The sequence below is a fragment of the Pinus tabuliformis genome, chromosome 7 (genome assembly GCF_031772625.1).
Source record: "Pinus tabuliformis cultivar Carrire ecotype Pingquan chromosome 7, CPIR1, whole genome shotgun sequence".
NCBI lineage: Eukaryota > Viridiplantae > Streptophyta > Pinopsida > Pinales > Pinaceae > Pinus > Pinus tabuliformis.
In genome coordinates, this window is record NC_142293.1 from 1822008864 (window position 1) to 1822032903 (window position 24040).

General features: G+C 39.8%; 1 pseudogene across 1 annotated transcript; it reads left to right on the plus strand.

Annotated features, from left to right (window-relative positions):
* Positions 1–10325: 10325 nt before the first annotated feature.
* Positions 10326–13127, plus strand: LOC149255669 (SWI/SNF complex component SNF12 homolog; annotated as a pseudogene). Its single transcript, XR_016267252.1, has 2 exons — positions 10326–12034; positions 12551–13127. The product of XR_016267252.1 is annotated as an SWI/SNF complex component SNF12 homolog (transcript).
* The last annotated feature ends 10913 nt before the right edge of the window (positions 13128–24040 follow it).

Consider the following 24040-nt stretch of genomic DNA (forward strand, 5'->3'; position numbering starts at 1 on the left):
ATATATATTCATTTTCATGTAAACATGGATATGAAGCCATTGACTCTTCGACATTTCTTTTATCAAATATTTATCATTAAAATGTTGTATTCTTGCTTCATATTCTTCCGCATTGATGTAAACTTGATACCTGCTTTAGATTATAATATAATATTAATAAGTATATTTTCTAATTGCAAGTTAAACTCTAGAAAAAAAGTGTATCTACCTTTTGTTGATTACATTGTAAGAAACAATTCACCATGTCGATTGCATTGTAATAAAGCAAATAAAAAGAAAATAATGTGTAAATCATATAACAACACTTATTCATCGACAAAGCAATGCAAACATTGATTCATTTGTTGACCGAGTGCAGGAATTTAGAGAATGGTGATTTCTTCGCACCTCCACACTTATACATTAAAATCTGAAATGCTAATAGTTACATGTCAAAAAAACATTTAAAAAAGTAACCTTTGATGTCCAAATGTTAAAGTGCACTGTCATAAATGATTAGTTTACATGTAATAGAGTCTTAAAAAAAAAAAAAATCATGATCGTGTTGATTCTTCATTTTTTGACTAAGTGTGAGAGTGCAGAGAAGTGCGAAGAACTCGGTGTTCTCTACACTCCCGCACAACTTGATATTTTTTTTACCGTGTGTATTTTTATGTCCACCGGGTGATCGTGACTCTTTCAACTATCCAAAATCTGAAAGCATCAACCTCATTTGTACAGTGCCTCTTACACTTATTGCAACTTGACCAATGGATTTACAAAGAGATCACATAATCCATATTGCACCCATAATCAATCGTCCATAGAAAATACTATCTTGATGATTGAAAACTACCCAGATTAGATGAAACCTTGACAACCTGAGTTGCGCTATGCCCTGTGAGTGCATCAAAAAATTCAGTCACTTACAGAGAAGAGGAATTGGCGGTAGCGATGTTAACAATGAGTTGCACACAAAGGCAAGGAAAAGTGACACCAATTTCCTCAAATCCAAAGATAATAAAAGGGCTATTAGCATGTACAGTAGACAAAAACCGATTAACTTCAACATTTATATGCCAGGCCCATATGGAATGTGATCAAATATGAGTGGTTAGGAGCAAAACAAAGGGAGGAGTGTTGCATTGATTCATCTAAAAATAGTGGTAAATAATCAGACTCACGAGCTTTCAGAGTTGACAACACATAAAAAGTATCCTGACTGACTACATGTTATCCACTTTAATGATAACTATCCGTTTTATTCTTTTGTTCCTCAAATTCTAAAAACATCGATATCCATTGATTGCGGAGCACCATTATCGTGCCGCAAATTGAATAGGAAAAGTTAAAGAAATTGCGAGAACAATCTTATTTTTTAGCCTCTACATAATTATGTCATTGCTATTCATAAAATAATTCAATCACGGTGGATGCCATTCTTGATCGCTCTCACTTCCACCAATTGTGCTTAACAACCATCAATATGACACACATGGAACCTTGGAAGACAAAAAAGATAAAAAGATGATGATATGTCATCGAACTAGGCACTTTAACTGAGCCTTGAGCTCAATAATTTTGTCTCTTTGGAATGGCCTATACCGTCGGTGTAGAATAACCCCACATAAATGAAGTTGCAAAGCAAGTGGAGTTATCCCTAGTGAAATCAATATGGTGGATTCACAGATTAACTTCAATTCCCATGCCAACGATGGAATTCAAAGTCTTACACGATAAACTTGATCTAAACTTAAATAGGAACGCAAAAAATCACACATATAACCATAAATACAGAGATGCAGCAGAAATAACACTTCATTTCATTAATATCAAATACTAAAATATTCTTACAAACATAGTGGAAATAAACTAGCTCGGGCGATGGTAGCTTATCTCTGAGAAGAGTTGCGGCGGCTGCATGCCTCTGCACTGTGTTACAATGAGGCTCAAAGGCCTATTTATTATTGAGAAACAATGGAAAACCCTAAACATAAAAAAACCTAACCCTAGGAGATGAAGCACCAAAATTGTGGGCCCCATTTGGGTAAATTGGTACATCAACTTCGTGTTGAAGGAAATGCAACTAGGTTCGGTCTTCATAGATATACTTTTGATATTTGTATTTAATCAAGAAAAGAAATATATTTTTATAATATATGTCAATAAGTTTATTGCTCATTGAAATAGGTCTAGCACATGTTAAAGTGCTATATGTGAGTCAAATAGTCAAAAGAAAATGTTGAAAACCCTTAAGGGCATGTTGTACCATGTATATATTTGTATAAGAGTCAAAGAATATCCCTCCAAGCAAAGTCAAAGTCCTCTCCATGCAAGGACATCATCGAAAGAGCAAAAATGATGCAAAGGAAGTCAAGTCGGCCCATTGTCCTCAAGTCGGCCTAAAGGAGGGACAATCGTCTTTATATAGAGGTTGTCCACTCCTCCAAAGACAACACACTCACCTCTAAAATCAGCGAGCAAGAGGGGTCAAGGAAAGAGTGAAAGAAGCCAAGTATAAGGAGCCTCTAGTGCAGCGAAGAAGGAGAAGACAAGACTGAAGTTTAAGGGGTTGTTCTTAGTATGAATTACAGTCACATGTGCGCGAAAAGGAAGGGTAATCTGCGATCATTACAACAGCCACATCACAATTACATATCTCTCTTGTTAAGTCTATAAACTTAGGCCTATAAGGCCTCCTGCTCGAGCGAAGAAGAGGCTCTCACAAGGGAAGGAGAAAGGAGTCAAAACATAAGGGAAACCTCCCACACGTGCGAAAAACTAGGGCTGCAGTGCTGTCACATCAAGTCTGCAACTTCACATCAAGAAGGAGCTTGGTTGGGTAAGAGAAGGAAGGAATTATCTTATGTGAAAGAGTTCATTAAGGATCAAGGGTAAATATCTCTTCTAGAACAAAGTATAACAAGGTCTATCACTAGTTGCCGAAAGAAGTAGGAGGATGAAGTGTCGGGGAACGAAGTGCTGGAAGGAGGAGGACGAAGTGCCAGGAGACAAAGTGCAGGAAGAAGGAAGGACTTGACTTGTGCTTCGAAGACATTCTAGTCAGGGTTCTAGGGTTTGGCATTGATCAACAAGAAGCTTCATTAAGAGAAACTTACTAAAGGGTTTTCCTCTCAAGAGAAGAGAGGTTTTGGCCCTGGAAGAGAGCTAACATCTTGCTTTCTTGTTATTATGTTTTTGGTAACAGTTTGATGAAGTACATACACATGCATTAATAAGAAGAAGAATATTAAGCTAGCAAGAAAGAGTAAAAAGACTCCACAAATTGTCATCAGATCAAAGAAGAATCACACTACATAGAATTGCCCTAGATTCTTCAACACTTCACAAGATCATAACTTTAGCATACGATCTTCGTTTGGCTATCCTAATACCTTGTTTCGAAGACCTCAAAGAGAAGGCCAAAAGTAAACCAAGAAATCCACTACAAACTTTTTTAGTCTCTCTATTTTCCCTAAAAATGTCGTTTAGGGCCTCAAAACGGCTCCAAAAGTTCAAGACTTAAAAAACTACCAAAAATAGTAAACTATGCTACAATTAAGGAAACTGAAAAACTGAAAGAGACAGTGTTGGGGGTCCAAGTGGAATAGATGGGTGACCACCAATATCCATTTGGATCAGTCCTGCCCCCTTAGGAAGCAATGGTCCCCATTGTGTTGAGTGCCTACATGAGATGGGGAAACTTTTGCTGAACTTGGTCCCTAGTGAGCCACCTGCCTTGGTGCAAGAGTTGGCTAGCTTTGACAACCCAATATAGTTGGATCTTCTGTTGGTGAGTGTTCTTGATTTGTGTGTCCATGATTTGATCAATTGTGGCATGTTCCATGCAATATGGGTTTAGCCTTGTTGGTGTGAGTTGTTCTGTAATGTCGAATGTGTCCAGCAATGGTGGAAAGTATGGCTAAAGGCGGTCTACATTGAACATTGGGTGCAGACCAAGGAAAGGTGGAATGTTGAGCTCGAAGGGATTTTCCCCTACAGCCTTGGTGATCGTGCATGGTCCATATCGGAGCGGGAAAAGCTTGTGATGGGGTCCAACGAGGTGCTCCTTCTGCAAATGTAGCCAAACTTTGTCATCCACCTGGAACTTGTGCGACACCCGATGTTGATCATGGAGTTGCTTATACTTAGCATTAGCTCTGTCTAATATATCATGGACTTGTTGGCAGATGTGTTGAATGTGCTCAATGAAGTTGTTAGACTTGTCGGCTTCGGACTGGACATGAGTCGAACCTACCTAAGCAGCTACAAATGGTATGGCCACATCAATGGAACATAATGGCTGAAATCCCAAGCCTACCTGAAAGGGGTTGTAGCCCGTTGAGCCGTAGAGAGCTCTGTTGTAGCTGGGTTGGACATAGGGGAGGCTTTCATCCCATGTGTGTGGATGCTTCAAGTTGTACATGCGCAAAATGTGTACGATCATCCTGTTGATGAATTTTGTCTGGCCATCAGTTTGGGGATGGAAAGTCACAGACTCAGTGAGTTTGGTATCCAGCATCGACCAGAGACTTGACCAAAATGCACTTAGGAATCTTTGTCCTGATCTAAGACAATGGACTATGGGATCCCAAAGTGTGCCTACACTCGCTCAAAGAAGAGCTTAGCAGTGGCCTCTGCTGTGATACTCTTCTTGCAAGTCGCCATAATGGCCATCTTAGAAAATCTGTCGATAGCCATGAAAACGAAGTCTTACCATGCTTAGTAGAAGGAAGGTCCGACATGTAATCCATGGAGATGGATTCCCAAGGTCGAATAAGAGTAGGTAAAGGAGTATATAGGCCTTGCTTCTTGATGGTTTGTTTGGCATCTTTGCAGGCAATGCAAGATTTAATGTACCTCCCAACATCCTGACAAAGGTTCGGTCAATAAAAATACTTCTATAATACTGCCACTATTTTCTCTACTCTGAAATGTCCAACGACCTGACTATAGTACGCCTCCCAAATCATCTTGGCACGATCGCTTGAAGGAACACAAATGTGTCCCAGGTGGCATAACAGTGCATCCTGGAGGTGAAAATTTGGAACTTGCTTACCTTCTAGGAGTGTCTAATATGTGATGTCGAATTTTGGATCGCTTTCACAAAGATGCGGCCGCCCCAAAGTCTCGTGCCCACAGGAGTCGAGCAGAGTGATCAACACCATGAATGGTGGTCGGATGAGGCAGTATGCAACATTACTGGTGGTTCCCTTCTTGTACTTAATGTTCAAATGGAATTGTTGCAGGTATGCAGACCATTTCTAATGGCGATTGTTCTGCAATTTCCCTTGTGTCTGTATGAACTGCAGGGGTCGGTGGTCTGTGTGGATGACCATATCCTTCCCCAAAAAGTAATGCTTCCATTGATGATAGTCTTGTACAATGGAATACATTTCTTTGTCATAGATGGGATACTTTCGGACTGTGTCTGAAAGTGTCTTACTGTGGTAAGCCACTGGATGCCCCTATTGAGTAAGAACTTCACCAATATCATAGTCGGAGGCATTTGTCTCAATCTCAAAGGGTTGCTGCAAGTCTGGTAATGTGACCTTTGGTGCAAAGAAGAGGCACTACTTCAACTTGAAAAATTCCTTATGTTGGGTTTCAGACCAAAAGAACTTCGCTTTCGCTCCACCCTTGGTGACTTGACTTAAAAACCAAGTGATATGAGAGAACCCCAACATGAACCTGCGGTAGAAATTGGCAAGGCCCAGAAAGTTGCGAAGCTTTGTTAGAGTGGTTGGGGTTGGCCAATCCCAAATGACTTGTATCTTGGCTGGGTCCACATGCACACCCTTCTCATCAATGATGTACCCCAGATATTGAACCTGGGTCATGCCAAAAGTGCATTTCTCCAGATTGGCACACAACTTGTGTTGTCGCAGGGTTTGGAGGATCTGTCGAATATGGTGGAGATGCTCTTCCCAACTCTAGCTGAAAATCAAGATGTCATCTAAGTAAACCACCACGAATGCGTTGGCGAAGGGTCACAAGATTTCGTCCATCAATATCATGAAGGTTGCGGGGGCATTCATCAACGCAAAAGTCATGACCAACCATTTGAAAAAGCCCTCCTTAGATTTGAAGGCAGTATTCCACACATCGGAGGTTTCGATAGGCACCTGGTGGTAACCGGACTTCAAGTCAATCTTGCTGAAATGTTTGGCCCCCTTGAGCTGGTCCAGAAGGTCATCAATCCATGGGATTGGGTACCTATTCAGGACAGTGATCTTGTTTAACACCCAATAGTCAATACAAAATCTCCAGGTCCCATCCTTCTTCTCTACCAATACAATCGGGCTCCCATAGAGTGATGAGCTTGGCTTGATGTGCCCTTTCTGCAACAACTCCCGAATCTACCTCTTGATCTCATCGTTCTCCAGAACGGAGCATCGATAGATCAGTCCATTGGGTAGTGGTGCGCTAAGGGTCAGATCGATGGAGTGCTTGACTTGACAGTACAAAGGTACCCCTGTAAGTGAGGAAAAAATGTCCCCTCCTCCACGACCATATCCATCTGCTGCTGCTGTGCAAAGGAGCCCTGTTTGGAAGCTGTGGCCACAATCTTCTTCTTGCCTTGAGGGCGAATCATAAGGAAAAAGAAATTCTTGGTTTGTGAAATGATCTTACTGCATTGCTTTGCAGGGATCAAAGAGATGGCAGTGGGCGGGGCTACCTCTAGTATCCTGTACAACTTATCACCCAAAGTAATAATCACATAGAGAGGTCTAGAATCATATACAACATGCCCTTCCACAAGTATGGTTGCCCCAATAATACATCACAAACTTCAAGACGAGTAACATCACATAATACCTCATCCGTGAAGGGCTTGATTTTGTAGGGAAGACGACACTGTTGGCTGACACAAAGATCTCGTCCTTGGTGAAGCTACTCGATGGTGTACGACTGGAGATGTGATGTAGTTGATAGACCCAGTCGCTTCAGGACCTCTGTTGAAATGAGGGTCTTTTCGCTCCAACTGTCAACAATGAACTACAACAGAGAACCCTTCACCCACATCTGTGAGTGGAAGAGGCGTTCCCCCTCCTTTGGATTTTCAGGCTCATTCTTTTGGATCTTGGTGGTGGTCATCGTGGCACTGGGCTCTGCATCATTGATTTCCTTCCCTTTGTCATTCCCCTTGTCGGGTTTTGACTCAGAGTCAGAACACGTGTTTGGTTCGGAAGCCTTCAACTCGACCACGAGTGACTGCTTGGCCCGACACTCACTTGTGTTGTGAGTGGAGCTCTTATGGAACTCACACCATTTTCCCATGTCCTTTTTTGTCTTCAGGGTGTTGCTTTTTTCTTGCGGCTTCAGCGGGTTGTCCTGGGTCGCCCCGCCTTGGCTTTGTCCTTTGCTCTGAGGTTTGGGGTGCCTTTACCTTGCTTCATTTTCATAGATCCAAAGTCTCGCTTCTTTTGTTTAAACTTCTGCTCAATATTGACAACATATCGACACGCCGTACTGAATGAGGAGATGTCCAGGAACTCCATCTCGTCTTGGATGTATTTGTATAGATAATCGCAGTACAAGTACCAAATGTCACTCAAGATCCTTAATACCCAACTTTGTGCGAAGGGTATGAAAAACATTGGTAAACTCTGGCATGTCTTAGTCCCTTCCCTACCGCAGCGTGGTCCACTTTATGTATTTATCTTCATAGCTTCTGACAGGGTAATACTGCTCCTTGATGGCATCCCGGAACGAATTCCAAGTGAGTGCAACTAAAAACAGTGACGGTGTACTTTCGTCCTTCTCACAGTAGGTTTCCCACTAGTCCTTGATGTGGGGGGTGACTTTGAATAGTGCAAAAGTAATCTTTTCCCAGATGGAAAAATCATGAACAGGAAAATATCCTTCTATCAGATTTAACCATTTATCTACGACGTTTGCATCTATCTGACCTTCAAATATGGGGATGTCAAAGTTAACTTGTACCTTAAAGGGCGTGGTGCTTCCAGAGTAGCTGTTGGAAGAAGATGCATCACCTTTGGGCAACCGTTGAAGGATCTGGGCAAAATTGTTCATCATCTCGTTCCTCTGTCTCTCGAGGACTTCTTCGAGCAAGATTTTGAAAGGATCTCTTGCGACCTCGTCTTTTTTCCCTTCCTCCATGAGAGGTCGTCGGGATTTGCGAGGCTGGTCCTGTAAAGGTTCAACCAGTTCGAGCCCTAACTTCTTATATCCTGACCTCGTTGGGGACATGCAAGGAAAAACAGAGAAAGAGCAGACCGCTCTGATACCACTGATTTGAACTTAAACATGAACACAACAAATCACGGATATAATCATAAGTACAAAGATGCTGCTGAAATAACACCTCATTTCATTAATATCAAATACTAAAATATGCTTACAAATAGAATGGAAATAAAATAGCTCGGGTGATGGTAGCTTATCTCTGAGAAGAGATGTGGCGGCTACATGCCTTTGCACTGTGTTACAATGAGGTTCAAAGGCCTATTTATTATTGAGAAACAATGGAAAACCCTAAAATCCAAAAACCTAAGCCGAGGAGTTGTGATGCCAAAATTGTGGGACCCGTTTGGGTAAATTGGTGCATCAACTTCTTGGGGTCGTAACTTTGGTATATGATCTCCGTTTGGCTATCATAATACCTTGTTTCGAAGATCTCGAAGAGGAGGCCAAAAACAAACTTATAAGCTAATTAAGGGTTTTTTCGGTCTCTCTATTTTCCCTAAAAACGTCGTTTAGGGCCTCAAAACGGCTTTGGAAGTTCAGGACCTAAAAACTACAAAAAATAGTAAACTGTGCTATAATTAAGGAAACTGAAAAATTAAAAGAGATAGTGTTGGGGGTCCAAGTGGAATAGGTGGGTGGCCACCAATACCCCCCTGGATCAAAATGCCAATAATTTATTTAGAAGTTAATGCCTGCTAGTGAATAGAATGGAATGTATTTCTTTGAGGTTAAAAATTTCTGTCTTTGTTAATGCCCTTTATGACTTCAAGCCCATCCCTATGTTGATAATGATTGTCTCGTTAGTTGCGTCCATATGGATACGTTTCATGGTTTTGTTGCTATGCCCAGATAGTGTCGTCTGCACTACGATTCTGCGATTTGAAATAGATCATGGTGTCGGTGTTGGTCACGTCATGGGTTTGGGCATTGGTAGCCCTGGTGGTCGATCGAGCGGCCGTGACCAAGGACACTATGGCCTAGGAGCCCACAGAGGGCATAGTGGTAACAATGAGGCGATCCCAACTTTGACAAGCGACAATAATTTCTTCTGGCCATGAAGTTAGCATGTTATGTATTAATTGATAGGTGTAGTATGTTATTTATGGTTTTGATTGTTTTCTATTTTGTTGACATTTATTGTCCTTAATAAGGCGCTCCAATTCTGATTTGTGTAGTGTGTATAACGTGGTATGTAATAAGTGTGATAACAATAAAAGGATCTTCACACATGAGTCTTCATCTTTGGTGATGCAGTGGCATCCTTTCTTGCTTCAAGTTTTGTGTTCTACATGTTTTAAATGGAGATTTGTCCAACCACCATGATCCCCCCATTCGCTTACGTAAAGGACTTGGAACCCTGTTAGTTTTGGCATCACTAGACATATCAGTAGCAATGTCATGCATAACAATGTTAATGTCAGAGCACTCACCGACAACATTGCCACTCACAAAATTAACCTTTTTTTTATTTCAAAATAATTTATAGACACTTACAAATATCGAAAATAAACCACCCTCCACTTGAAAAATTATATTGCATTAAAACTCTCTCAGCGAGTAGAAAATTAAAAATAAAAATGCTACAAATTAAAAAATTATTTTTAAATTTATGAGAAAATAAAAAGCTTCAATATTTTCCCAAAACTTTATTTAAAATTCAAAACTCGACCAAAAGAAAAAACACATTTTGACCACAAAGCAAGTCTTATAATCCATCTCGGACAATAAACTAATAATAAATATTATATATAAAAAAATTAATTTCAAAATATTATATTTACAATCACAAAACATTTGGAAACGGAGAGCTTTCGAAATGAATAAAAAGCCAAAATGATTTTACTACCAATCATGATATCCGTGAGGGCCGAGGACTAAACTAAATGAAGGGCCGTATGCACTTTGCAGAGGAGAGTAATTCTGCTCAGAGTGAAAAACGTTTTGCCTGCAACCCGGATTATTGAGTTGGCCATGCCCATCCATTACTGGGGACCACAGCTCAAAGACAAGGGGGCAGCTCCAATTTACAAGGAAAGTCCCTAGGATATGGAACAATGAAAAAAAGGCATCTTGACATTTAAAAGTTAAACCCTTCTCTGCATATCAAAAGCGAAATTTCCATTCGTTACTATCTAGCAAAACCGAGCGAGGAAAACAGGGCAGGGCGTTTCGTCATCGAGTCCTAGGAAATCGACCAACCTGCAGAAATGAAACAAACTATGGTGAAGAAGACGCACAGGTGAGGGTTCAAATCTCAATTGTTTTTCCGTTCGAGTTCGTTGATGGTGTAGGGTTTAGGGTTCTGCCATGGCTACTGATAATAACAATAATAGCAACCTGGCCGGGCGCATAGGAGGAGGTGGTGTTGGATTACCCACTGGGCCGAATCCCTCTTCCATTGCAACAAATATGGCGGGGGTTTCGAACCCTGGTCCTAACACCACCGCACACGTGACAAACCTCCACTCAACAATTACGCATTCGACTCCTGCATCCTCACACTTCCAGGTCCAGCCACAGTTACAGTCACAGACCCAATCCCAGTTGGCTGCTACGCCACCACAACCTGGCGTTTCCACCCCGTCAAACCCTAATTCTGCAAACCCTAAGCGTGGTCAGCAGAAGCCTCCTGTCCGCCCCATGGGAGCCACATCTCTAACTGGAAATCCTCAATCGTCCCCATTCAAACCCACAGAGTTAGCCCCGGCCCCTCGGAGGAAGAAGCGCAAGGCTCCTGAGAAGCAGGTTCCCGACCGAGTCGCTGCGCTACTACCGGAGTCCGCTTTGTATACCCAATTGCTTGAATTTGAGGCTAGGGTGGACGCGGCCCTGGCCAGAAAGAAGACTGATATCCAGGAAGCCCTCAAAATCCGCCCTCCCTTCAGCGCACGCTGCGAATCTATGTTTTCAACACCTTTGCAAATCAAAACCACCACGCCCGTGGTACCGATGATAAACAACATATGTTGGAGCAACCGTCGTGGACCCTGAGAATTCTCGGAAGGATTCTAGAGGATGGCATAGAGACAGATGCTTCTGCTTCCGGCACTATTCCAAAGCAACAGAGTTCATCGTTTCCCAAGTTTTCGTCTTTCTTTAAGAGGATCACAGTCAATTTGGATCCTAGTCTGTATCCTGATAACCCTGTCATTATTTGGGATAATGTTAGATCACCGACTCCTGTGGAAGGGTTTGAGATAAAGCGGAAGGGTAGCAAAGAATTCACTGCATCTATTCGATTGGAAATGAATTATGTTCCGGAGAAATTCAAGCTCTCGCCTTCCTTGACTGAACTTCTCGGCATTGAGGTGGATACAAGACCGAGAATCATTGCTGCACTTTGGCAGTATGTGAAAGCTAAGAAGCTTCAACATCCTTCTGATCCATCGGTCATTAACTGTGACCCACCATTGCAGAGGATTTTCGGGGGCGAGAAGATTAAGTTTTCTTTTATATCCCAGAAGCTTTCTCAGCATCTCTATCCTCCGCAGCCCATCCACTTAGAGCACAAGATAAGATTGTCAGGAAATAGTCCTGTTGGCCATGCTTGCTATGATGTTTTAGTGGATGTTCCTTTCCCATTGCAGAAGGAAATGAGTGCGTTTTTGGCTAATATTGAGAAGCACAAGGACATTGATGCCTGCGATGAAGCAATTTGTGGAGCAATTAAAAAGATTCATGAGCATCGTCGCAGAAGAGCATTTTATCTGGGCTTTAGTCAATCTCCTGTGGAGTTTATAAATGCTTTGATAGCCTCACAGAGCAGGGATTTAAAGCTTGTTGCCGGGGAAGCAAGCCGGAATGCTGAGAAGGGGGGCAGGTCTGACTTCTACAATCAACCATGGTATGTTCAACTTCTTTGAAACTTGCAATCGAGAATTACATTTTTTGATTTAAACATGCTCCAAGTGGCTGCACTATAAAGAATAGGCTTCATTTCGCTTATGTTCTGGGTGTAAGGGTTAACAATCCCATCAAATCACCCAAGGCTTGTACTTGACCTCATCCTTTTTTACTTATGCCATATGGGTTGGGAAGACCATACTCCGTTGACCTAGCTATGAAATGCTGCATTGGTATAGGGCTGTCCTTTTGATACTTTATTAGCATTTTTGTTCATAGGAAAGTCTAATAAATGCATCCTCACTTTGTTGCCATTTATAATAATTTCTACTGACCTCTTGTACTTGCAACCTGGTCTTGTAAGTGCGTGGTATCTGTAAGTTTTAGACATGCTAATTCTGTCACAAATTTTAGTGAATATTGGAATGGTGCTAGGATAAACTGGTTAAGAAAAGCATTCTGAAGCTTAATCTAGATTAATATTTACCCGTTTTTGTTAATGTGTAATTGTTTGCAGGGTTGAAGATGCAATCATTCGTTATCTCAACCGCAAGCCAGCAGCAAGGAATGAACCTCCCGGAACTACGTAAGAGCTTGATTCTTGAGATTAGAAAGGGGAGAGCTTATAGAACTTGGAGCCAGCAATATGTTGCTCTTCCAGTATGTCAAATGAGCACAGTGACTTTTAATAGTAGTTATATGCATTTATGCCCCCTCTGGTTTATAGTAAACACTCCTGATTTGTCTCCTCTAGTTTGGGCAAGGACTCGTAAACAAAGTTAAAGGTTGGATCTTTGTCCGAGTTTTACTATTTAGTCCAGTCAGGTCTACTGTGAGGCAATTGGTGCGGCACACGATGAACTTGCATGCATTAGCATTCCAAAAAGACAGCCAAGATGACAGGCTTCAGGTCTCATGACCATCTCCCATTAATTTAATTTCAAGTTTTACCTACAGGTAAATCCATTTGTCTTGAATTTGGTTATGTGGCTATTGTTCACAATGAGAATTCTATGAAAGAATGCAACATACATCAATCTGTGTTTTCTAGTATTCTACAAAATAATGCAACACATGAAAAAGGACAAAAATCATCTAAAGTCCTAAAATTATAGATGGAACTTAGTTTGATGTATGAGGAACTTATATGCATTAGCATCTTTCTGAAAAGATAGCCAAGCTGGTCAGGTTTCAGGCCCCATCAGCATATCCCATTAATTTAGTTTACAGATATTTCGTACGTGTTCATACATTCTTCTTGAATTGGTTATGTAGGTTTCATTCACATTGAGAATTATGGGAACATATACATAAATGAATGATTATCAGAGAATTATGGGAACATATACATAAATGAATGGTTATCAGGCCTGGTATGTTTATTTATGCAATTCAAACTTGGTTGGTGCAGTAAATGGGGATTGAACATATACATAAATGAATGTTTATCAGGCCTGCTGGGAATGGCTTGCTTATCCATTTTGTTTAGATATCTCTTCAGCCTGCTGATTGATGATGAATCTAAAAGAATTTTATGTTTATTCAATATTCATGCAATTCAAACTTGGTTGGTGCAGTAAATGGGGATTGATATATTCATTTTGTCGGGATCACTGGATAAATTTTACATTGTGATAGATTTGTCTTGCTGCCATGTGAAGAGACTGTAAATTTTATTTTTCGCTTCCAGACTTTGCTTTGAAGGATAAGAAGGGCAGATGGGTTTTTAAAAAATAGGATTGATTTGGATAAAAGAAAATATCTTTCAGGCACTAATAAAAAGAAGTTGAGGAGAAAAAACAACAAAAGATTTTAGTGGGCTGTCATGAAGAATCTTTGGTTGATTTTCTAGACGGAAGAAGAATTATTTTTGGTGAGTTGAATGAAGTACTGTTCATGATGTGGCCATGGTAAGAGCTACTCCTGGGAAATGCTTCACTGGGTGAGTTTAAGACTCTTGGCATGTGCAGGAAATTGTTTACTAGTGATAAATTTCTTCTCTGAGATTTAATTGGATTGATCGAAAAACAAAACAACTCAAAGCATGAATCAACAAGTAGGATCACTGCACTTATATTATATTACCTGAAGAATCACTAAACTTATATTACATAGGAGTCTATAACAATTAGTGTCAATAGAATTATTAAACTCCATAAATTCCACTTCAATATAACGAATAAAAATATAAACCTTTTGTGAAAGAGCAGAACAATTGTATTATTATCCATAGCACTGGTCTGAATCAATAACACAGAAAATACCTGTTCAAAAATTCCATTGAGTTAGCGGAAGACAGACACTATTGTCAACACATAAAACATGTGCACTGCAAGATTTTTACCTCATACCGATCCTACCATACGAAATTTAAATAACCCAAAGGCACTTTCTGTGCTCATTGTGGATTATGCTTTCTGGAGTTCAAAATTTGTTAAAAGCATCAGTTCTTTCACTCGAATGGGTTGGGTTGGGCAAGTCCAGAGCGTCCAGCGAATTTGCAGGTTTTGTGTTTTGCGAGCTAGAAATGTAATGAGTTGGGTTGGGCGAACCATCAATTGAAATATTTATGGAAGAGGGAAATTCCAGAGCGTACCCAAAATTTGAATAGTCTTTCGTAATCCATTCCCAGGCTTCTCCTAATAAGAACATGACTACACTTCCCGGGTATTAGCCAAAGGACTGAGTCAAGTATATGAGGTATCTAATCTATAATAACACACCAATTCGAATCCGATGGAAGGTTTTAAAAAATGATATTATCATTCAATTTAAGGAAATAATAAATTTAAGGTAAAAAATGTAGGCCATTTAAGTAATTGAGTGAAATTTACCTTCAAAATAATATTTCCTGGGTTTGTAACTGATAGAGTAGTATATTATTTTTACCTTGACAATAATTGAGAAGTAATCTCCTTTTAAAGAAATTAATTAAAATAAAAAGTAAACAAAAATGATTTTGCCTTTTCAAGACACTTTTATTAAGTTCTTCATATATATTTATATATATGAGAGGTGATAAAAATATACTAATTTGATACAAAATATTAATTGAAGTTTTAAATAGTTTAAAAACCAAGTGAAGTATTTGCTGTGGGTTTTTGTATTGGGTGTGCTGAGCAAGGAAGTTTTGGTTGAGGCATTTTAAAACTATTTTCCCCTTATTAGTTTGACCAGCAGGAACAATTGCATGAATGTCATTTTGTTTTATTAGTAATTTGAGAGTCAAGTATATTTGAATACAATGTTTTTTATCAAAAAAGCATGGGATAAACAAGAGGGGCACCTTAATCTTAGACTTAATGAAAAGTTTTTGACATTCCCTTTTAAGAAGTTTGTTTCAAGGACATCAATTTCTCATTTGGGGTGCCACATGGCAACTTGAAATTGAAAATTATATTCCAAAATATCTAAATAATGTCAAAATGAGATTGACATAATTTTAGTTTCAACCTAGATGGAAACGCTGGATGCCTTCATCTTATAGACATGAATAAGTTTTTGGCATACCCTTATAAGAAGGTAGTTTCAACTTTCAAGCAATGTTGCGAACATCGGCATCGGGATAAAATAGGCAAGGGTCTAGGAAACCAAAAAACTGTAAAAACTGGGAAAATATTGGTAAAAATCGGCAAATATCAGTAAAATTAAGATACCATAAAAATATCTGTAAAAACTGGCAAACATCGGCTAGGCCAAAAAAATCGTGATTTCGAGATAAAATCGAGATGTTTGCAACACTGGTTTCAAGGACATAAATTCCCAGATCAAGGTGTCGTATGATAGTAATCATGATCATGCAACATGTCCAGAGCAAGCCCAAACAGATGTGATGCATGGCAGCTCTGATGAGATGGGGTCAAGGGAAGAGGAGGTTGACATTCACCTTGGCATGTCCTCCATCTATGATGATGAACCTAGTTCTAACTTCTCATGTCACCAGTTAATTCTAGTTCCGTTGTCATCCTAAAAGCACGAGACTGGAGTTGGGTGTTAGTTAATTTGTTTAGTCTTGTCTAAGCCTGCAGGCAAGGATGGCTTGTTTGTCAGGTTTCATGTCAAATTTTAGAGCAGAGAGGTATTGCTTGTGGCTCTCAATAATGTTTGGATGGGTGGCAGTGTTGGTGCCTAGAAATATGTTAATTGACAAGGGAATTGGAAGGGAACCCCCACCAAGAATGGCTAAGAGAGGAGATTGGAATCACGGTGACTTTGTCTGGTGCTTTAAAAATGGTTTGTTGGATGTGAGTTCTAGTTGACATGAAGACGGGAAATGCAGGCATGAGAAAGGACGAAGCAACCACAGCAAGGGTAGACCACGGGCTTGCAAAACAGAGGCAACGGCAAAGGAAGCAACAGAGGCTTATCACAAAGGTTTCTTAGAGGAAGTGAAGATGGAGCTGGAGAGAATTCGAAGTAGGGGTTTGTGTGCAATGTGGCATAAGCTTCAATTCTAAAATAGAGGAAATTGGGTTCCCGAGACAGGCTTATCATGCAGTAGAAATACGAATGGTTGAAATGTTCTGGCAAATGGAAATCTCCTTGGCCATGATGCTGAAAGGGAGAGTAGCTCAGCAAAGGGTGGTCCTCAACAAGCTGCACTAGCTGGAGGGGAAGATGGATCATTTGGGTCACCAATATGAACATCTTATCATTGAAGTTAGGAAGTTGGTCCTGAAAAGAGGGGAAGTAGAGGGGGAGGTGGCCTGTCATGAAGGAAGAAGAGCAAAGTAAGGTGGATGCTACACAATGTAGCTCCAAGGGCCAACCCTTTGGTGGTCAGTCCAACCCATCTTCATCAATCTTGGATCATACTCCAATTACTATCCTTGGTCATTTCAAGTATCTTTTTGTAAAAATGGTGTTTTTGGTTGTCAATAGAATCATGAGGGCTGTAAATAGGTCCTTCCAGTGCCTAGATAGTCCTGTTACTGATTTTCCTTGTCATGTGATTTTTGAAATGCTCATGGATGGGTCCTGTCATCATATAAGACTTTGCTATTATTGTATAGAACTTAGAAATTCTCAGACTTCTCTTCAGCAAGTTTGGCAACCATGTTTCCCATGAGTGCACGGAGTGCCTCAACATGATGTAACTTCTTCTTTACATTATTAATAGATTTAGCTAAATTACAGAAAAATATGTCAATGTTTCAGCATTTTAACAACACAGGGCCAAGAAATGTAAGAATCAGTGTGGCGCCAACACTATCAAAATTAACAGTTCTCCAATTCCTTTCTCTCTTGCTCATCCAGTGCATTCACAAGAAACTTGAAACTACTTTACACAGTGCTCTTACATAGCCTCAATATGGTCTGTGGATCCTGTAGGTAGGGGATTGAGTGAATCAACTACAACTGCACATGAATTTACAACTGGAATCTTATATATTCTCAATTGAGTTCATAACCAATACACAAGTAGCAAATCTCAAATAAGTACAACACCAAACTAAAACAACTAAGAAGCAGCTCACAAGGATTTTTCTGACTAATAGTTTCCAGGTTCTGGATTTTGATCCAAAACCTAGTTCCCACCATGCTTGCATAAAAAGCTAATGATGCCTCAGGCAAACACCTAATAAGATCCAATCACAGCAGTGCTTGCAGCCCTTATAGCCTGCAAAAATCACGATGAGTTAAATAGTCATCCGCACAAATTCTCTAAAATATGGTAAATTTTGTGGCAAAGGCTTTGCCAACCTAATTGTTTGTTTTCCTGTATGCATGCGGGAGTAACTAGAATAGCATGTTACAAGAATGCTTGCTGAACAATGGTGCTCAAAACCTAAGAAAGCATAGCAATCATAAATTTGCTTAAACAGACAATGAATATCAACAGTAAATTCCCTGAAGAAATAATTACCTTCTGCCAAATTATAAGTGATAAATTGGAGTCAATGTTGAGGCTGAATCTGCCAATACCTTCCAGAAACTGTCATGGGCAATGATATCAGAACAAAACAAGAAATTACTATAATTGAAGTCGACAATAATTTTATAAGAATTGATTCTGACTAAAATCTGGAAATAGCATATCAAACAGTGAAGTTTGAGAGCAACGTCAAACTAAAGGAGAACAAGGAAGGCTTATTCCCAATGTACCCTCTCCTCATAGGTGCCTTCACATTGCTGGTATTTTCGACAGCATTAGTGTAGGAAGATGAAATGGATTTCCTCAAGCTGCAACTTGGCCTTTTAAAGTACACAACCCTCACAGAAATATTTGCAATCATTTTAAACAGCAAAGGTTAACTTGGCCCTATTGCCACCATAAATGCCCAAAGGAGAATGATTGCAGACGGGCTAGGGAATACAATTCGATTTACGTCAGAAAGCAACAGGCACTAGACACAAAGAGGATCAAGCAAAATTTGCTTAAGTAGGTTCCAGAGCCTATGCAAATCCAAGTGACAAATGAGCTTGAAATGGATTATGGGACAATCATCTACAGGGGTGGCAAAAATGCAGGTAACTTGGACAAATGGCTTGGATTCAGCAGCATCCCAGGGCAGCAAGGTTGCCATGAAGGAAAGTTGTTGAACCTCAATTACAATGACTGAGACAGATGCAGAGCTAGCCCACAGTTTGGAAGAACCTGGAACCAAAAAGCAAAAGCTAACCCAAGACTAGCCCGCGAGGGAACTAGCACCACAGCAACCATGTCATGGCTTGAGGAATTACTCAAGAATTTACTTAATAACTATGATGATGAAGACCCTTCCGTTGTCCTAGAAACAGTACAAGTACAACAGGAAAAGAAAGGCCATAAAAAAGCAGACTCACAAGAAAAGGAAGACTGGCAGTTATCAAGTGGTCATGGAAAGCACCGAATCTGTAACGTAGACATCCGCCATGAAACATCAGTAGCTTTAGCAATAGCAGGGATCACTATAACTCCAGCTTTGAGAAAGGCTATATTTAAGCCCACAAAGGGAAATAGACAAATAGAAGCATAGCCAAGTTGGAAAATCAGGTAGAATACTACAAAGCTTCTAAGGATAGACTAACTGAATGTCACATTTGCTCACATGCGTGAAGACCAAGTTGTACCACTGATCCATGATTTCTAACGACACATTAATGCGTGCAAATATCCTTTTTCCAGCATGACAGTGGTGAAAGAGAAGTGCGAATGGTTGGTGACTGATATGGAAAAGATGAAGCAGTAGCTGGATAGATTGCCGACTGGCAAGAAATATACAAGCTCGTTCCTACCAGTGTAGTTCTGCTTAGCTGAAATGAAAACCAGTTCCATATCCTCCAACATTAGACAGGTTGAATTTGCTCTTTAGATACATTAGAAGTCCTGAATGCTTTGTCGTGGGACAATGACAAATGCTTGACGGAAGCCTTGGAGATGGCAGAGCCTCACAGGATATCAATGTTTCAGAATGAGAAAAGGCCTTGGAAATCAAGAGATCTTATGGATCTGCTAAGACAGTATAATGAGGAGAAGAAGCAAGACTTTGCAGTTAAGGAATATCACTCATTTTCAGTTGGCCAAGTTTGTCACTTTGTATAGGAGTCTGACACAGCTAGAGTATTCTTAACATATTATGATCAAAGACCAGGCCCCATTCATGACTTCATAAAGTCCACAAATGATAATTTAATAATACTTTTGATTTACTTTCAGCATATGAGAGGGTGAAAGGGTATCTGGACAGATAAGAATGAAGGTTAACAGTCATATTCTGTAACTCTCGTTCACTCTCTCTCTATATATATCTGTTTTGAACTCATTGTAAAGGATCTTTTGGCAAACAGGGCTTGCAAGAAGGATTGTGTAATTCAAGTTTCAAGCTCTTAACGGAGTGCACATATGCAGTCATTCTGATTTGTAGTGAAGAATTGTGTGTATTTTCTCATGAATGTGTAGTCATTGAGTTCATACTTTCTGTTATGTTTCCCTAACACGCAGTAAATTAATAAATGAAGTTGATTGAACATTCTGAATTTGTTGATTTGTGTACACTGTAAACACAGGAAATTCAACACTGTTAGAACTTAGAATAGAAATGCGTCTATTGATTTCTAAGCAGCTTTATTAATTATGATGTTTATGTTTATTCCTCAATTACATTGCCATTTAATCCTGTGACTCTCTTTACAAACACAACCCCATCAATTCTTTATTCCAAAAACACATAAAAATCATATAATTAAAAATAAAAAAATCCATAAGCCAGCACTGCAAGCTGGAGGGATCATCTTCAGGGTCAAGATTCTAATGTGGGCATCTTCATCTTATGCATCCCATGTGAAAGATGACTCTGGGAACATACCTGAGCTACACACAATATTGATATAATATGGCTCTATCATCCCCCATGGGGCAGCTTGATAGGCGATTGCCGTGATATGAAGTTTTTGTGAAGTTTAAGGTTGGAGGTTCAAATCCCCATTGATTTACCATGTGGGCCGTGCATGGGTAGGTATGGGTTCATCTAGAGGTTATAGTGGTAGTGATTGGAATTGACCCCGTGTCACATGAGTACTAGCCTGGCCCAATTGCTGATTCCTCTAGGTAAAAAAAACATATAATATCTCTATGTCATAGCCACATGTGAAGATAACACTATTCTCAAAAAGATTTTCCCATAGATGATGTCTTTAGAACCCCTCTACTATAGATTTCATTCTCATCTAGGGGAAGTGTGCTGGAAGGGACCTAGGTCATGATTGTATTTCCCTATGTCCTTTGGTGAGGAATGATGATGATCTGAATTTAATCAGACCATGTACTTGACTAAGCAGCTCTGATTTAATGAAGACAGAAGTTGTTCCCTCTTAGATTTATGGCAAATATTTGATGAGGAGAATCCCCGCTTATTCTTCTTTCCATCGCCCAAGTGGACTAAAACACTGGTCACAATAAAAGAACGTATAATTGAAGTATTTATTTGTTGATTTTTGGTGTTATATCTATTTTTATAGAGCATTTATTGCAGATCTGCAAACCCTAGCTGTAGATCTGAAATTTTACTTGTTGAGGTCTAGTATGCAAATTTTGAAGAATTTATTGCAGATCAGCAAGTAATATTATGCAGATCTGAAGTCCTTGTGCGCTGAATTTTAAGATCCAAGGTCAGATCTGACAACAATATCCCATTAAAGTTGGCAATTACCATCTCTGAAGTGAGAGGACTGTGTTGGTGACGGGAATTTTCCCTGATATGTTCATCCGGTACCCTTTGAGGCCATGCTCGCATGGACCATTTCAGTTCTGAGTTGATAACAGAGGCATAACAACAAACAAGACCAGGGACTGGCACACGTTCAGCAAATCGCAAGCAAAGGTGCACAAGGCTGCAGTAAAGACAAGACATGAGAGATGAATTTTAAATTTGATTCATTAAATTACGTGGTAGTGATTGAGCTAAGCTATAAACCTAGGAGAAGTTCAAAATAAAATTAAAATTCGAAAGACAGAGAATTCAGAATAGTCATGACACGGGAGTGAGTTAAAATTCACATGTGCAGACTCATGCACAGATTGTTGACAATGAGAGTTTCCAAGAGGGGTCTATGATCTGTTTGATGAGACGTGTGTGTAACAATGGTGTTTGACCCCCCAATTGTACAGAGTGGCAGATCCACAAGAGACATGCAAGAGATCTGTGCAGTGCATCAAATGTGGGCACAAGAAGGGACATCACACAATATGCATGCATTTGATATAATGGTGTGTCAAGCTTGTGCAGGCGGGCATCTGACAATCTGTAAGGCATGTGCAAATCATAGGTGCTCCCTACATGCAGAGTCAGTGCAAAGGGCAGAACATGCACAGATAAGCAAGCCAGAAATGAACAAACAACTAGAGTGCATGCAGAGAAACACAGTATGTACTACTATGACATGCGCAAAGCAACACACCACGCTTGAGCAACCTGAAACACGTGGGTACAATTTTAGTTGGTTCTAAACTTGTAATGAACACACATAATTGTCTACAGTATATTTTTAGACAGAAATTTGATTTTTTGGAGGGTGCTGGGTACACAAAGAGGGAAAAAATTATTTTTGCAGTACACCAAAAGGTTGTGAAGATAGTGATAATGTTGGTTGGTGTTGAGTTGGGATTGTACAAAGTTCAATAGACAGCAGTGAGCAGGGAACTTGTGGAGATAACTATGTCATTTGAGATGCTGGGGAACTTTCACAATTTTGTGAATGGCACTTGGCAATATTTTTTCTAATTTGTGGAGAACGGTGAGCTTGTCAAATATTATGTCAGACCTTTTACGGAAATTCGATGGCCACAATTTTAATTTTTAATACAGGAAAGCAATATATAATACCATATTCCAGTACAGGTGTTTGTTAGGGGTAGTCATAGGCAAAGTAATGAGAGATCCTACGGATGAGGAGAAGAAAGAATTCTTCAATGCAAAAAATCAAGCAGTAATGTTGATTAAAGTGCTCATAATAGATTATATGCTTCCGCAGATGCTTGCGAAGTGTGAACAAAGCTGAAGGAGATGAATAAAACTTTCAACAAAGATAGAGCCACCTCAAATGCTTATCTTTTTCTATGAAAATGGAAGTGTTGAGAATGGTGTAATTCTCTGAAGTAGCTACAGCTGACCCATGTTAATCAGTAATATGTGAGGCTAAGGCCAACTTATGATCATTTATAGTATAACTAGGTTAGTCTAACCTAGTCAATTCATATGTGGGTCCATAACCCTCCTTGGAGGACACCTTACCTCTTGAGTTGTGTATAAACAGTGAACACACAGTCAAGACTCATTTGTGTTCAATCTTTTTGTGTGATCTTTCTTTAACCTATGGGAATCATTTCTTTATACAGGTGTTAAACCTACAGGCATTATATCTTTAGTGTTCTTATGGCTGTGTTTTTTTCTCTAGCACAACTTTTGGACAGCTCTAGCACAATTCTTTAATGTTGTTTTCTCCTTTACTTACGTAGATTAATGGATTGGCTGTTTGGTTCCATTCGATAAAATAACTGATGGCTTAGTAGGAGGAAGACCCTTCGGAGTTGGAAGAAATGAAAGACTGCAAACCTATGTTGTAGGAAATGCCCCCCAAGCTGGCACACAATCCCTGAAACGACTAGAAGTGCCGAAACGGGTACAAAATGGCTTGGAAATGCCACTGGCAGTACCATGTAATGTTTCCCAATTTCAAAATGCCATACAATACAGCCAGCAGCATTTCCAGGCCATTTTGACATGAGACTTTTTGTTGTTGTGTGGGCCCATCCAAGCACTCGAGAAGGGCATGGGACCCTTAGGTGGTAAAATAAACACTTAACCACTAATGAGCTGGAGCATAGGGAGATGACATTAGGAGGTAGTGGGTGTCTCATGAGCCTACGTAGTGTATGACGAATTGATGCCGCATAAGGATAATGGAATTGAGTAGTAAGAGGAGGGATTATCATGGAATTATGAGGGTGGAACAGTGACCAATGATAAAGAGGTCCCCCATTTTGCCTCGAAAAGCAAGGTTGGCTTGATGATCAACGAGAGAATTGTTTAAGTAGATCACCTGGAAGAAGGAGACAAGAGAGGACTAAGAAAGGAGAGAAATTATACAATGGAAGATTGAGAACAGTCTGGGCTCAAAGGGGAGAGTACCCAACTGAAGATGTTAGATTGTATTTCTAGAGTCTCCTGTGATAGTGAGTTTAGGGATACTAAAAGATGAGGTGAGTTTTAGACCTAGGAACAGGGAACAGGCTTCACCTTGGTTACTGGAGGTTAATCCTAAGTTCTGTGATAATGAAAGTTCAATGCTTCCTCCTGGGTCAAGAGTACCCCCTTGCACCTGCATCCTTGGTATTTCATTTGATATGTGAAAGTTGTTTTTTTGTTTATATATCTATATCTGTATATTTATTTAAAAGATGGATATTCATTTTGTTATTATTATATTTTAATACTATCATACCCTCAAGGAGGGGAAAATGTAACATTTAAGTGAATTTGGGCAATTACAATGCTTAAAGACATAAGGCATGTTTTTTTTGGATGGT